This window comes from Leopardus geoffroyi, chromosome C2 (genome assembly GCF_018350155.1).
Source record: "Leopardus geoffroyi isolate Oge1 chromosome C2, O.geoffroyi_Oge1_pat1.0, whole genome shotgun sequence".
Classification (NCBI taxonomy): Eukaryota; Metazoa; Chordata; class Mammalia; order Carnivora; family Felidae; genus Leopardus; species Leopardus geoffroyi.
This window is the reverse complement of record NC_059333.1, coordinates 59,117,726-59,129,951: the sequence shown is the minus strand read 5'-3', so window position 1 is coordinate 59,129,951 and position 12,226 is coordinate 59,117,726. Positions and strand designations below refer to the sequence as shown.

The window sequence follows — 12,226 nt, the reverse complement described above, 5'->3', positions numbered from 1 at the left end:
CTTCTGCAAAGATTTTATGCAGGCAAAAAAGCAATTTCTTCCTCTGGTGAGTTCCTTTGCTCCCTTACACTGATATAGGAGCCCATATATTGGAAAGGCTATAAATAGCTAGCAGGTGTTTCTGATGTTCGCAGGTCTGATTGCAAATATCCTGCCTTGTTATCCCTGCAAATACACATACTCATATTAGTTTGTGTGCTGTGGTTTTAAATCAGAAAATATGGTCGCTGAAATCCTATAGAACGTCATCTTAAATTCTGGAACAGTGTGGTTTGGAATTTGTCTTCATGATGCAAGGATGGCTCACAACCAGGTGCAAAGTAAAAAATCCCAGTCACCTAAACATTTTCATGTGTGCAAATATTTGGTATTACATTGATGGGGTGCTTAGATGGCTGGCTGGGTTTTTCACTTTCCATCAGATGCCTAAAATCCCAGTTACAACTGGAGTCAAATATTAAACAGAATTCTGGGGTGCCTGGGTGGCTCAGTCAGTTAAGCATCTGACTTTGGCTCAGGTCATCATCTCACATTTCGCGGGTTTGAGCCCTGCATCGGGCTCTGTGCTGACAGTTCAGAGCCTGGAGCCTGCCTTGGATTCTGTCTCCCTCTCTCTCTGACCTTCCCCTACTCATGCTCTGTCTCTCTCTCTCTCTGTCTCTCTCTCTCTCTCTCTCAAAAATAAATAAACATTGAAAAACAGAATTCATACCAATTTGAAGAACACATATACTATCCTGTGTGAAAGGGAGTAAAAGAATTTTCACTGCTATTTCACCCTGGAGGTGGGGTACAACTTTTATTCCTTTCCCAATATGCTTATAAAACCATACATGGGTGTTAGACCCGAGTTTGTTTACTGGCTCTGCCCATTGCTGTGTGACCTTGGTTAAGTTTCTTCTTCTCTCTTATTCTTCATTTCCTCATTTGTAAGATAGAGATAACAATTGTACCTAAATTATGGGCCTATTGTGAAGACTATAAATGCAATAATATGGACGAAGTGCCTAGTATAAAAAGTGCACATAATAAAAGCTGACAAATGTTAACGGTGTTTTTGCTAAGCAAAACCAAGCAAACCTCCCAAAAATTCAGTTAAATGGGAAATAAGCATTAACATTATCATTTAAAATAGTTGAGCTTTTAAAGCTAAACAAAATGAAAAAATGAAATATGTTGCACAATATGTTTAGTCCCAACTATAGTAGATCGAATTATTCGGAAAATTAAACAGAAAGCCTCAGATAAAGTGCCAGCCAGGTATATTATAAAGCAGTTGATAGATTGCAACATGACTTGCATTACATTTAAGATACAGGTTGAGATAAATGTTTGGTGAAATTTGTTCCTCCAGATAGAGCTGAAGGCTCTGTTCCTTAAAACCACATTCATGTTAACCTACATATCTTGGGGGTTTCCTATGTTATACTTAACTACTGAATTCTTTACACTGGCAGAGTTTCAAAAGGCTTAAAAATAATTTTTATAGATTTCTTTCCATCCACTTAAAAGCAATGTGAGATCTGTGTGCCTCTTCCTAGGAATGAATCTGTGTCTGTAATAAGGTTGGAAAAATGTTATGTTCTCTACAAACTTCTTGTTTAAAATTGTTCCTTAAAATTATGCTTGCTTGCTTTTTGTGTTTCTCAAAAAAGTCAGAGGGAACTCTGCCTCTTGGTATCTGGGTATGACTTCTGTCCTGATGAAAGTAATAAAGGTGTCAGCACCTTCCCTTCATGAACAGATGGGCAGATTATACCAAAAAGAACTAGGCTGCAGGTGAAGACACATCACCATGGAGCAGGTCCAGCTACAAGGCTTTGGACCAAGGATTCTGTCTTCAAGCAGGCAGGAGTACTGCAATTAATATGTGGGTATTTCTTAGCACTATATATGGTCTGAAATGAAGACAGTAGTAAATCTTTGCTGCTTACTGTGATTAAAAAAAAAAAAGTTCTAGTCTAGTACCAGTGGACACTTATAGTTCCACTGAGAACGCAGTAGTTAGGGCCACTCTCCACCTGGCTCCTGCCTGTGTCCTTTCTCCTTCGTTGTGATAGTTCAGTACGGCCCATGGATCCGTACCCCACATCCCACACAGGGTATGCCGCTCCACCACAAACTGGCCATGTCCTTGTGTCTGGGCAGAAACAGGGAAGAAGGTGTCCTGTGCCTGTCTATCATTTTTTAAGTTTCTGTTTTGTAACACGGCGTCTTTTTCAGACTTATTTCTATGGCTCTAGCTATCTGTTCCTATTGAAATGTGTACATGGTATGCTAGAGATAGAACTCCGTCTTCTGCCAAGTGCCTGTGCTTTGTTATTACCAAAATGTCTGCCACAAAATATGATTACCTTTTACGTAAATGTCTAGGAATATATTCTGCAGCTAAAAGACTTTGTGGATTAAGGTGTGAAAAGATGAACTCCTGTGCTGATAAGAGCCTTGAGTAGACTTTCCTAACACTGATAATTCTTTAATTAATAGTTCCTTTATCTGTTCCACTATCAAAATTTTCTCTATTGTCGTACTGAAGACAAATGCTGGTTATCTTGCTTCACTGGGGCTTTCCTACTTAATTTTCCTTACTTGTAAGTTTTATCTTAAGAGTTCAGAATTGTTGGGGCTCCTGGGTGGATCAGTTGGTTGAGAATCCAACTTCAGCTGAGGTCATGAGCTCGATGTTCATGAGTTAGAGCCCTGCATAAGCCTTGCTGCTGTGAGTTCAGAGTCCACTTGGGATCCTCTGTCCCCCTCTCTCTCTGTGCCCCTGCCCCCCGCCCACTGCCATTCACTCACTCTCTCTCAAAAGTAAATTTAAAAAAAAAAAGTTCAAAATTATTGAACACAAAATGTTCACAGGCATTCATAATCAGGCCCAAAACTTAAGTCAGTCTTCTCCTATGTTTCTTGGAAAGGCAGTGGCAGAATGGTTAGGATCAGGGACTTTAGAGCCAGACCATCTGGATTACTGTCCCATCTCTGCCATTTCCTGGTCCTGTAACTATAATCTTTCTGGTTCTGTTTCCCCATCTAAGTGATGGGACAATATTGACACTGATCCAATATAGGAATTTTGTGAGTATTAAGTGAATTAATTCTGTAAAACACTTAGAACATATTAATTTTAACCTTTATATCTTGAGGATTTCCCATGACTTACTTGACGCATCACTAAGTGTTGTGTAAATTCAGCTAATAATGTTGTTTTTTTTTTTTTTTCCTTTAGTTCAAAATTTAATTAGCTTGATAATTCCGTTAAAGTAGTATTGGGAGACCATCTCTCATTTGGGGTTGAGAAAAGTTGCCTATAAATTCCATATCATCGTCTAAGATCATCCACAGTTACCAATAAATAACAATAAGAGTTTGGTAGTCATGTGACTTGAGTTACATTGTGTCAGCAAGCTGTTCTGTCATATGTAATTTGCTTCACTTTTGTAATATTCCTCACTCCCTTACTTCCAAATAAGCTCAATATTATCCACCTATCCTCTCATGGTTATAGGCTCTGACTTACATGCTTATCTCTGTGGAAGAAATTATTGTGTGCGTGTGTCTTTTTGTACACATGCAGGGCTATCATTTTCATATGCTCAGAATCTAAACATGTATAATTTGAGGTTCACTTTGAACAGAGTCCATGAGAATGTTGGAGGGGTCATCTGGGTCAGTCATAGGGAAACCTCAGGTTTAGCTGGTGTAGCTAACTTCTCCTTTTCTCCTTCCTGTTAGCCATATTTATGTTGTGAGATCAACCTGGAACTCACATATGTCACAAACAGCTCATTGTCCAGAAGTGGCTATAAGGCAGGCTGGGGTATTTAGGTTCTAGCTGAGTGGTCATGGCCCTATTTCATTTTCTTCAACCATATTAAAGGAAGATAATTAATGTTGGGGGACAATTGGCAGTTTCTGCTCACATGGATATTGTTAAGTATCTTCTTCGGTTTTGAAAAAGCCAGTGAATCTCATTGTGATCTCTGTGGTAGGGTGCATTAGGAAGGTGAGGAAGTACCTGGCAAAGAAGTCAAGATGGACGTTCCCTGGGTCTTTGGAGTAACACATAACCCACACTTACTCTGAGCTCACAAGTAACTACATTATCACTGAAGGCAATATATAGAAATACTTTTGTTGGTTTCTGATACAATGACAAAGCTCTCTTTGATACTACTGGACATGGCTTCTAAGGTATGCTCTAGGCTTTTTCTGCACTGATTTTCTTCCAGAAGGCACTGTGATCAAGGTGGAAGGCCTAGCATTTCTGACGGAAAGGGCCCATCTATATAGCAGGCAGTCAAAGTCTTCCAGAACTATTCTTTAAATTGTCAATATGAGTCATTGTTCTTTACAGCCCATTAAACTGGCTAAAAACATTTGCTACTCCATTGAGAAGATTGCAGAATTGGCCAACGAACACTGCACTAGATACTCATTCTTGTCAAATAGGGTGGGCAGGACTCTGCAGAAATGGAATACACATGAATCCTTTGGCTGGAGAGACAGTCCGTGACAAAGAGACATTTATCACTTGGTAGAGACGTAATGGGGAAGTACTGAGAGAAATCTTAGAAAAATATCCAAAGTCAAAGGTAGTTTTACTTCCCACTTTTGGCCAAGGCTGGCTTTGCTGGTTAGTATAATCCAGTAGGAGTTCATCTCTCACACAAAAGGACATTTTCCTATGGGATACACTGCCTTTTCTATGTCTATTATATCTGTTTGCCCAATGTATATACCAGCCATTATGCATTACTGCTGATCCTTGAACACAGTTGGAAATAACTGCTCAGAGCAGAGGCGCTTAGGGCAGGCCTTCTGGTTTCTATCTTGTCTCTGCCACCCGTAGGCTTTGCTCAACTGCTGTGTCCCTTCCCTAAACAAATAATAATACCTGGTACTTATTGTTGTTTATTACAAACCAAGCACAGTGCTAAGAACTCTTCCTGTGTGTTCTCATTTCCTTCCACAACTATCCTGGCAGGTAAGGGCTCGTGCTGTGGAGTTAGCCAGGCCTAGACTCAATCCTGGTCCTGGCTCTGCCTCCCACCAGCTGGTTGTCTTAAGAAAGTGGCTTAGCTTCTCTAATACTTGGTTTCTCCAACTTAAATATAAAGATACTAATTTTAAGGATCAAATGAAACGATATATGCATGGTACCTAAAAGTGAATAGCACATAATAAGAATTCAAAAATATTAGCTATATCCCTATCTTCCTCCCATCTGGAGGATGAGTCTGCAGCACTTTGATAATGCAAGGTGCCATGTGCTTGTGTGCAAGCAGCAATGAATGTGAAGCAGTGATTCTGGAGGTGGCTTCCACTATCCGGGTGCTGTCTGACCTGATGATCACTAAAGCTCGCTGTGGGTCCTGTCCTCTCAGGGAGAGGGAATGACACAGGCGCTCTGTAAGTTTTGCTAACTTACAAAGCTATGGCAAATACTAAAATGACTATTTTAAGACAAAACAATTTTAGAATTATCCCAGACTGGATAAAACCAAGAGATATATGGCATAAAGTCTCAAATTGCTCAATAAAACTAGGTTGAAGAGATAGACTTCAAATTTTCCTTCAAATAGTCATATCGCACAATGAGAAATTCTAGGCCTAGAAGAAATTGCCTCAAAGTGTGCTGAATAAATACCACATGAAAGCAAACTTAAAGAATGTTTTCATATACCAGTATAACAAAAATTTTCAAGAGGAAATAGTAGGAGCATCTGGGTGGCTCAATTGGGTAAGTGTCCAACTTCAGCTCAGGTCATGATCTCGCAGTCTGTGAGTTCAAGGCCCGCTTTGGGCTCTGTGCTAATAGCTCAGAGCATGGAGCCTGTTTCAGATTCTGTGTCTCCCTCTCTCTTGGCCCCTCCGCCACTCATGCTCTGTCTCTCTCTGTCTCTCAAAAATGAATAAATATTAAAAAATTAAAAAAGAATAAAAATAAAGAGGAAACAATAATGGAGATGATTGTGAAAATTCAATTTTCTCATTTCTTTTGTTTTTTTAAGCAAAGGGAATAAATATGGATTTGTACTATGCATACTCTTGTTGTGAAGTTAATTCCTTAATTCTTTCCAGTTCCCTTTTTGCTATAGAAACTTTATATTATATGAGTTTCTTCTTCTCTCTCTCTCTCTCTCGGTATGTGTGCATGTTTGTATGTGTGTGTTTGGACAGGGAACAGATGCCTATCCCCATCTGAAGACCAGTATCACACAATAATCACAGAGAAGATGAAAAATCTGAACTACTATTTCATACTGCTTCTATGTCTTTGATCTCTATTACATTGTTGTTTGTCAGGTAGATATATGTGAGTGAGTAGCTTTCATCTTGTGGTAGGGACTGAGGCTCGGTAAGTTTTCATTGTACCCCTGAGATCATGTCACAAGGTTTTGCTTAGATTACCGATGTTCTCTTTACAATAGGAGCTCTGTTTTAACATTGCACGCATACAATAAATTTCCCAGGTATTCCTAGAACTTCTGGGGATACCTGACATATGTAGTGGGTGTGTTTACCAGAGAGTTAAAGTAATAAGTATAATCAACACTACGTGATACAACATTAAAATAGTGGCATCTGTATGAGGTGGAACTTCATCTCATGTCACCACATTTGTGATTTTCCGAGGCTATGCCAGCCAGCTAGCTTATGATGAGAACTATGCCACGTGGGCTTTCTGATGCTGTTCATGGGATTCCTTAAGGTGTCCAGGTGGATGTCCTTCAGAATCTTTGATGTGTGATCACATGGCTGCTGTTGCTGTGCATGAATTGGCCTTGACTTTGTTCATTCCGCTGCCTCAGGGGGCCCCTAAGCCCATACCAATTTATAAGGGAAGAAGCACTTGTTTCCCTTCCCTGGTGGTCATCAGACCTCCCCTGCCATCCATCACACAGGCCCTCAAAAGTAAGGCAAATTGTACCACCATGACCCTCTGAAGGCTTGTTTTCCTCTTAAGTCTGAAGACTTTTCTCCTTTTGTAGCTCCCGCCCCCGCCCTGTGTCCGAAGTTTTTGTTTTTTCGTGTTTGTCTATCACAATATCTTCTGACAGAAACTAAAATCCTGCTTCGTGACACAGAAAATTATTGACGTATTATACCTTTCATAACCATTGTAGTTTTCAAAAATTATTTGCACTTTTATGTTTAACTCTGTCTTATCTCAAATTAAGGCAGCCTGCATTTGTTACAGTCATTCATTTCTTTCAGTACATGTAACCATTTTGAACCTTCCATATGTAAGAATTTTTCCATGGAGAAAGAGTGAATCGTAGTTGGGATTTTCCTCATGGTGATACTTATAATCAAGGTACGTGGTCTTTAAAAATAAGAAATAATTACTTAACATAAAATTCATAATCACAAAACTCTTTTTTTTTTTTTTTTTAAGAGCTAACAGATTTATCTACCCTCCCTGGCTCCTGATGGTATTCATACCTGCAAATACACTTGCTCAGCTGGAAGGTACTGGCCCGTGTAGTTGTTTGTGGCTGGCACGCCTTTCTGATTGGCTGGATCCAGGTATCTAAATGACCACAGAGTATCACTTGCTAAGTACTTTGAATATCACCCCTGAGTGGACATAAATCAGTCCTTCCCACACTGTATACTTGTAAGGTCTAATTTTTCTTTAGTGGTTATAACTTAACCACTTTAGGGTATATTGAGATGCATATATTCTTCACCTCAGTGCCTTGTAGGCCACCTTTGTAAGAACTCAGAGGTGTCTGCTCTGCACCCTTAGTGCATAGAAAGCATTAGTCAGAGTTGTGAACAGGAAATTTTTCTCTTCCTGAGCTCTCTTTGTTCAGTCTCAGGCTACATCATGCCTTCTTCCTTTCATACGTTTTCTAAGGCCACCTCCTCCTGCAGAGACAGGTAGTAGCTCATCAAGAAAGTTGTGGCCCTGATAGGAAGACAGATGCACACACACATCTAATTATAAAAGAATCCTGCCTGTCACACAGAACAGCCTGAGACGTTCGTGGAGTAGGGGGATGTCAAGTGGGCTTGGGTGGCTGGAGGATGGGGGTACAGTGAGTTCGCATAAGGAAGCAGTGGCCAAATTTCATTTGATGAAGTCTGGACATTTCTTACAGGTGTTGAAGAGTCTCTGGAGGGTTTTAGACACAAATCTTACAACTGGATTTTACTTTCAAGAATACAAACTGTGGGGCACCTGGGTGGTTCAGTCGGTTAAGCGACCGATTCTTGGTTTCATGATCACAGTTTGTGGGTTTGAACCCAACATCAGGCTCTGTGCTCACACTGCAGACCTGCTTGGACTTCTCTCTCACTCCCTCTCTCTGCTGTCCCCCACCCATCTTAAGTAAATAAATAAACTTAAAAAAAAAAAAAAAAAGAATGCAAACTGTGACAATGATGTGGAAAATAAATGGGGTGGGGGAGGGGAACAAGGCCAAGTTTGGACTGTAGGAGACTAGTTGGTGGGCTATGACAATAAATCCACATGAAACAAAATAAAACCCAAATTAAGACAGTGCCATGGAAACAAATTTGAAAGATATTTCGGATGCTGAATCAACTTAACCTTATGACTGATGGAATGGGGCAGGAAGGAGGAAAGAACCAAGAGGGCTCCCAGGTTCAGACCATGTCATAGGTAGGCGAAGGTATCATACTGTGATAATAGAAGGTGGGCTAGCTTTGCCCCAGGGTGGGTTTGAGGCTGGAGGGGATTCAACCTCCTCCTTGAAGCCTTTCATGACTGACCCAGCCAGAAGTCTCCCTCCTTGGAAATTTGAAAGCTCTGAGGGATTCTATCTTGGGTAGGAAAACCAAAAAAAAAAAAAAAAAAAAAAAAAAGATCTGAAGGGAAAATTGAAGAGCAATGGAAGTCTCTTTTTGCATTACTTTTGCACTAGAAACTGTCACGTTACTAAGTAGTCATAGACAGGGGTTTGCCCACACCCCTGGGTGTGGGCACTAAGGGGACATTATCTGTACAGAATTTAAAAACAAATAAAGGTACTTTTAATTATCACCATATACCAGCAATTCTGAACAATATGAGTGATAAAATATTCTTCCCCCTCATAATATCTTTGGTCTAAATTCTGAATAATTACTCTAAATAATATGTATGTAAATTTCAAATTAGCACATTTTTAGGACTTCCCTTTTGATAACATTGCATTCTACATGAAAGCTAACTCAGAGAACTTCCTCATGATGGAGTTGGCTCTGGACGCATACAAATTCGTGTGTTCATTTCATGAGTAAATTTATAACATTCAGAATCGCTGGAGCTTGCTCTAGGCAGCTTGTGTCTCTGATCCCTGTGACACTACATATTCCTTCATTTCCAGAGTAGATTTTAAATAAACAATAATACCACTGTGATTATGAAACCAAAGAAACAGAATGTGAGCCATTTCATTGCTTTCATCCTATCCAACCACTTTGAATATTTATTTATTTAAAATCTAAAACAGTGAGGGGAGCCTGGATGGCTCAGTCGGTTGAACGTCTCAGTCTTGATTTTGGCTCAGGTCATGATCCCAGTTTGGGATCTGATTTTGGCTCAGGTCATGGGATTGAGCCCCGGGTTGGGCTTCTCTTTTTCCTTCTTTCTCTTCCCCTGCCCCACTCATGTTCTCTTTCTTTCTTAAAATTAATTAATTAATTAATTAATTAAATCTAAAACAATGAGTTCCAACTGTGCAGTGTAATTTGTTTCCAAGTATGAACTTTAGTTTCAAAGCTTAAGACTTCATGTTTTATTATTATCTATACAACTTCAATGTATTCTTCTCTTCCAAGTGTTGTTATACTTATTTTAAAAAAGTTTTTTTTAAGTGTTTATTTTTGAGACACATAGAGAAACAGAGCACCAGTGGGGAAAAGGCAAAGAGGGAGACACAGAATCCAAAGCAGGCTCCAGGCTCCAGGCTCCAGGCTCCAAGCTGTCAGCACAGAGCCTGACATGGGGCTCAAACCCATGAACCAGGAGACCATGACCTGAACCAAAGTTGGTTGCTTAACTGACTGAGCCCCCCAGACGCCCCCTTCAAGTGTTGTTTTAAACTTAAAGAATGAATCAAAATAAAACTTCACATTCAGGGTACAATTGAGTAATTGCCTAAATTGTATCTTTTGTAGAATTTTAGTTTTAATAAAATTCATTTATTAGTCACTGGAAAATTACTTATATAAACTATATCAGACTGTATCAAAGTTCACACTGTTTATTAAATAAATTTAATTATTTTAAATTTAATTTATTTAAATAAAATTATTAAATAAATAGCTGTGCATTTTTTCTTTTTTGTATTCTAATATTTTAAAAGTATTTTTTAATTTGCATGATTTTATATATGAAGTTGAATGAATATTTATTTTTTGGCCATTTTATGGTTTGTTTCATTTCATGATTTCTGAAAACATTTTTCCATATAGAGGAAGAGGTTGTTAAAAATAGGGGCGCCTGGGTGGCGCAGTCGGTTAAGCGTCCGACTTCAGCCAGGTCACGATCTCGCGGTCCGTGAGTTCGAGCCCCGCATCGGGCTCTGGGCTGATGGCTCAGAGCCTGGAGCCTGTTTCTGATTCTGTGTCTCCCTCTCTCTCTGCCCCTCCCCCGTTCATGCTCTGTCTCTCTCTGTCCCAAAAATAAATAAACGTTGAAAAAAAAATAATGTACTCTCAGGGGCACCTGGGTGGCTCAGTCAGTTAAGTGTCCGACTTCGGCTCAGGTCATGATCTCACAGTTTGTGAGTTTGAGCCCCTCATCGGACTCTGTGCTGGCAGCTCAGAACCTGGAGCCTACTCAGATTCTGTGTCCCCCCGCCCCTCCCCTGCTCATGTTCTCTCTCTCTCTCTCTCTCTCTCTCTCTCTCTCTCTTTCTCTCCTTCAAAAATAAATTAAAACATTAAAAAAAATTTTTTTTAATGGTGCACTCTGGGCATCAAATATGCTAGGTATACCCTGGTCATGGAATATGCATGCTGTGCTAAACAGTCATGGTTTTCATAAGGATTTTTTAAATGTAAGTCTTCCTAAACCTACAGTTACTTAAAAAGGGATACTTCATCACAGGAAAGACTGAGGATGGTAGAAATTTCATTCTTTTACTGCATATGTTTATTTGAATTATTTTTAGCATTGAACATTCCCTATGCATTAGTATGAATGTTTGAGAATAACAGCAGGAACAATTAATGTTAGCTGATACATCCCAAACAAAAACAACTGCAATCTTCACCTCTCTTTAGAAAATAATTGTTTCACAAGACAAGCCCCTTGGGTACAGCTTTTGATTTCCTGAATGCCGTGAAATAGCTATTCATAATTCAGGACAAGCAGCAAAGTGTCTACGTGTCTGTCCGATGGAGACTTGCAATGGTGCCATTTAGCTCTGTGCAGTATTGCTGTGCTACAAACATCTGCTTGAGTCTCAGGGAGATGGGAAGTGTTAATACTTTCTTTGTACAAAAAGTGAATATTCTTGATGACTTTTAGTGCCTGTTGGCAAGTCTTCATTTGTCTATTCATTCCTCCATTCAAGAAAAATCCCTGTGCCACTCAATGTGACAGTCAGTGATCCTTGCCCTGCTGATAAGAGTATGCAGGAACCACCGTGATGTTTCTGTAATCCCATTGGGAGAGTCAGTGACGTGGTTGGGACCATCAGCTAGCTCTCCTTGCCTACCCTGCTCTGTGCACTCCCCTCAACCACATAACCACATAGGCTGGGACTAGAAGGGATATTCACTTGTGCTACTAGCATTGGGTGAGAGCTGATGGCTAAATGGAAAGGTAACGTACTGTAGTAAAAAGAGAGACTTAGAGCTGGTTTTATCACAGCAGTCACACACTGAGGGAGATGAAGTTGTGTATGTGTTTGTGTAGGAGAGGATGGTGGGTAAGAATTTTCCTATTTTCATCCTGTTTTACAGAGATTGAGGACCAGAGAGACTGGGTGGCTATCTCACCATCACACAATGTGTTAGTATTTGAACAACCATGTTTGAATAAATATTCCAATTTTTAGCTATTTACATGACTTTTATAAATATCCCAAAAGAATCAGGCTCTGTATTTTCTCATGGCGAATAAGCAAACTTTTAGTGTGTTCTTCCTAACGCTATTGCATTTATTCTGAAACAACCAGTGGTTTCCATGTCACTATTTGAGAAAAGCATGATCGAAGTGAGTTTCGATTCCTTGAATTTGCCATGAGATTCCTGGCTTCTC

General features: G+C 39.7%; 1 protein-coding gene across 4 annotated transcripts in view; it reads left to right on the top strand.

Moving 5' to 3' along the window:
• BTLA (B and T lymphocyte associated) overlaps nucleotides 1–12,226 on the top strand; it is a 32,987-nt gene that overhangs the window by 1,428 nt on the left and 19,333 nt on the right. The window lies entirely within an intron of this gene.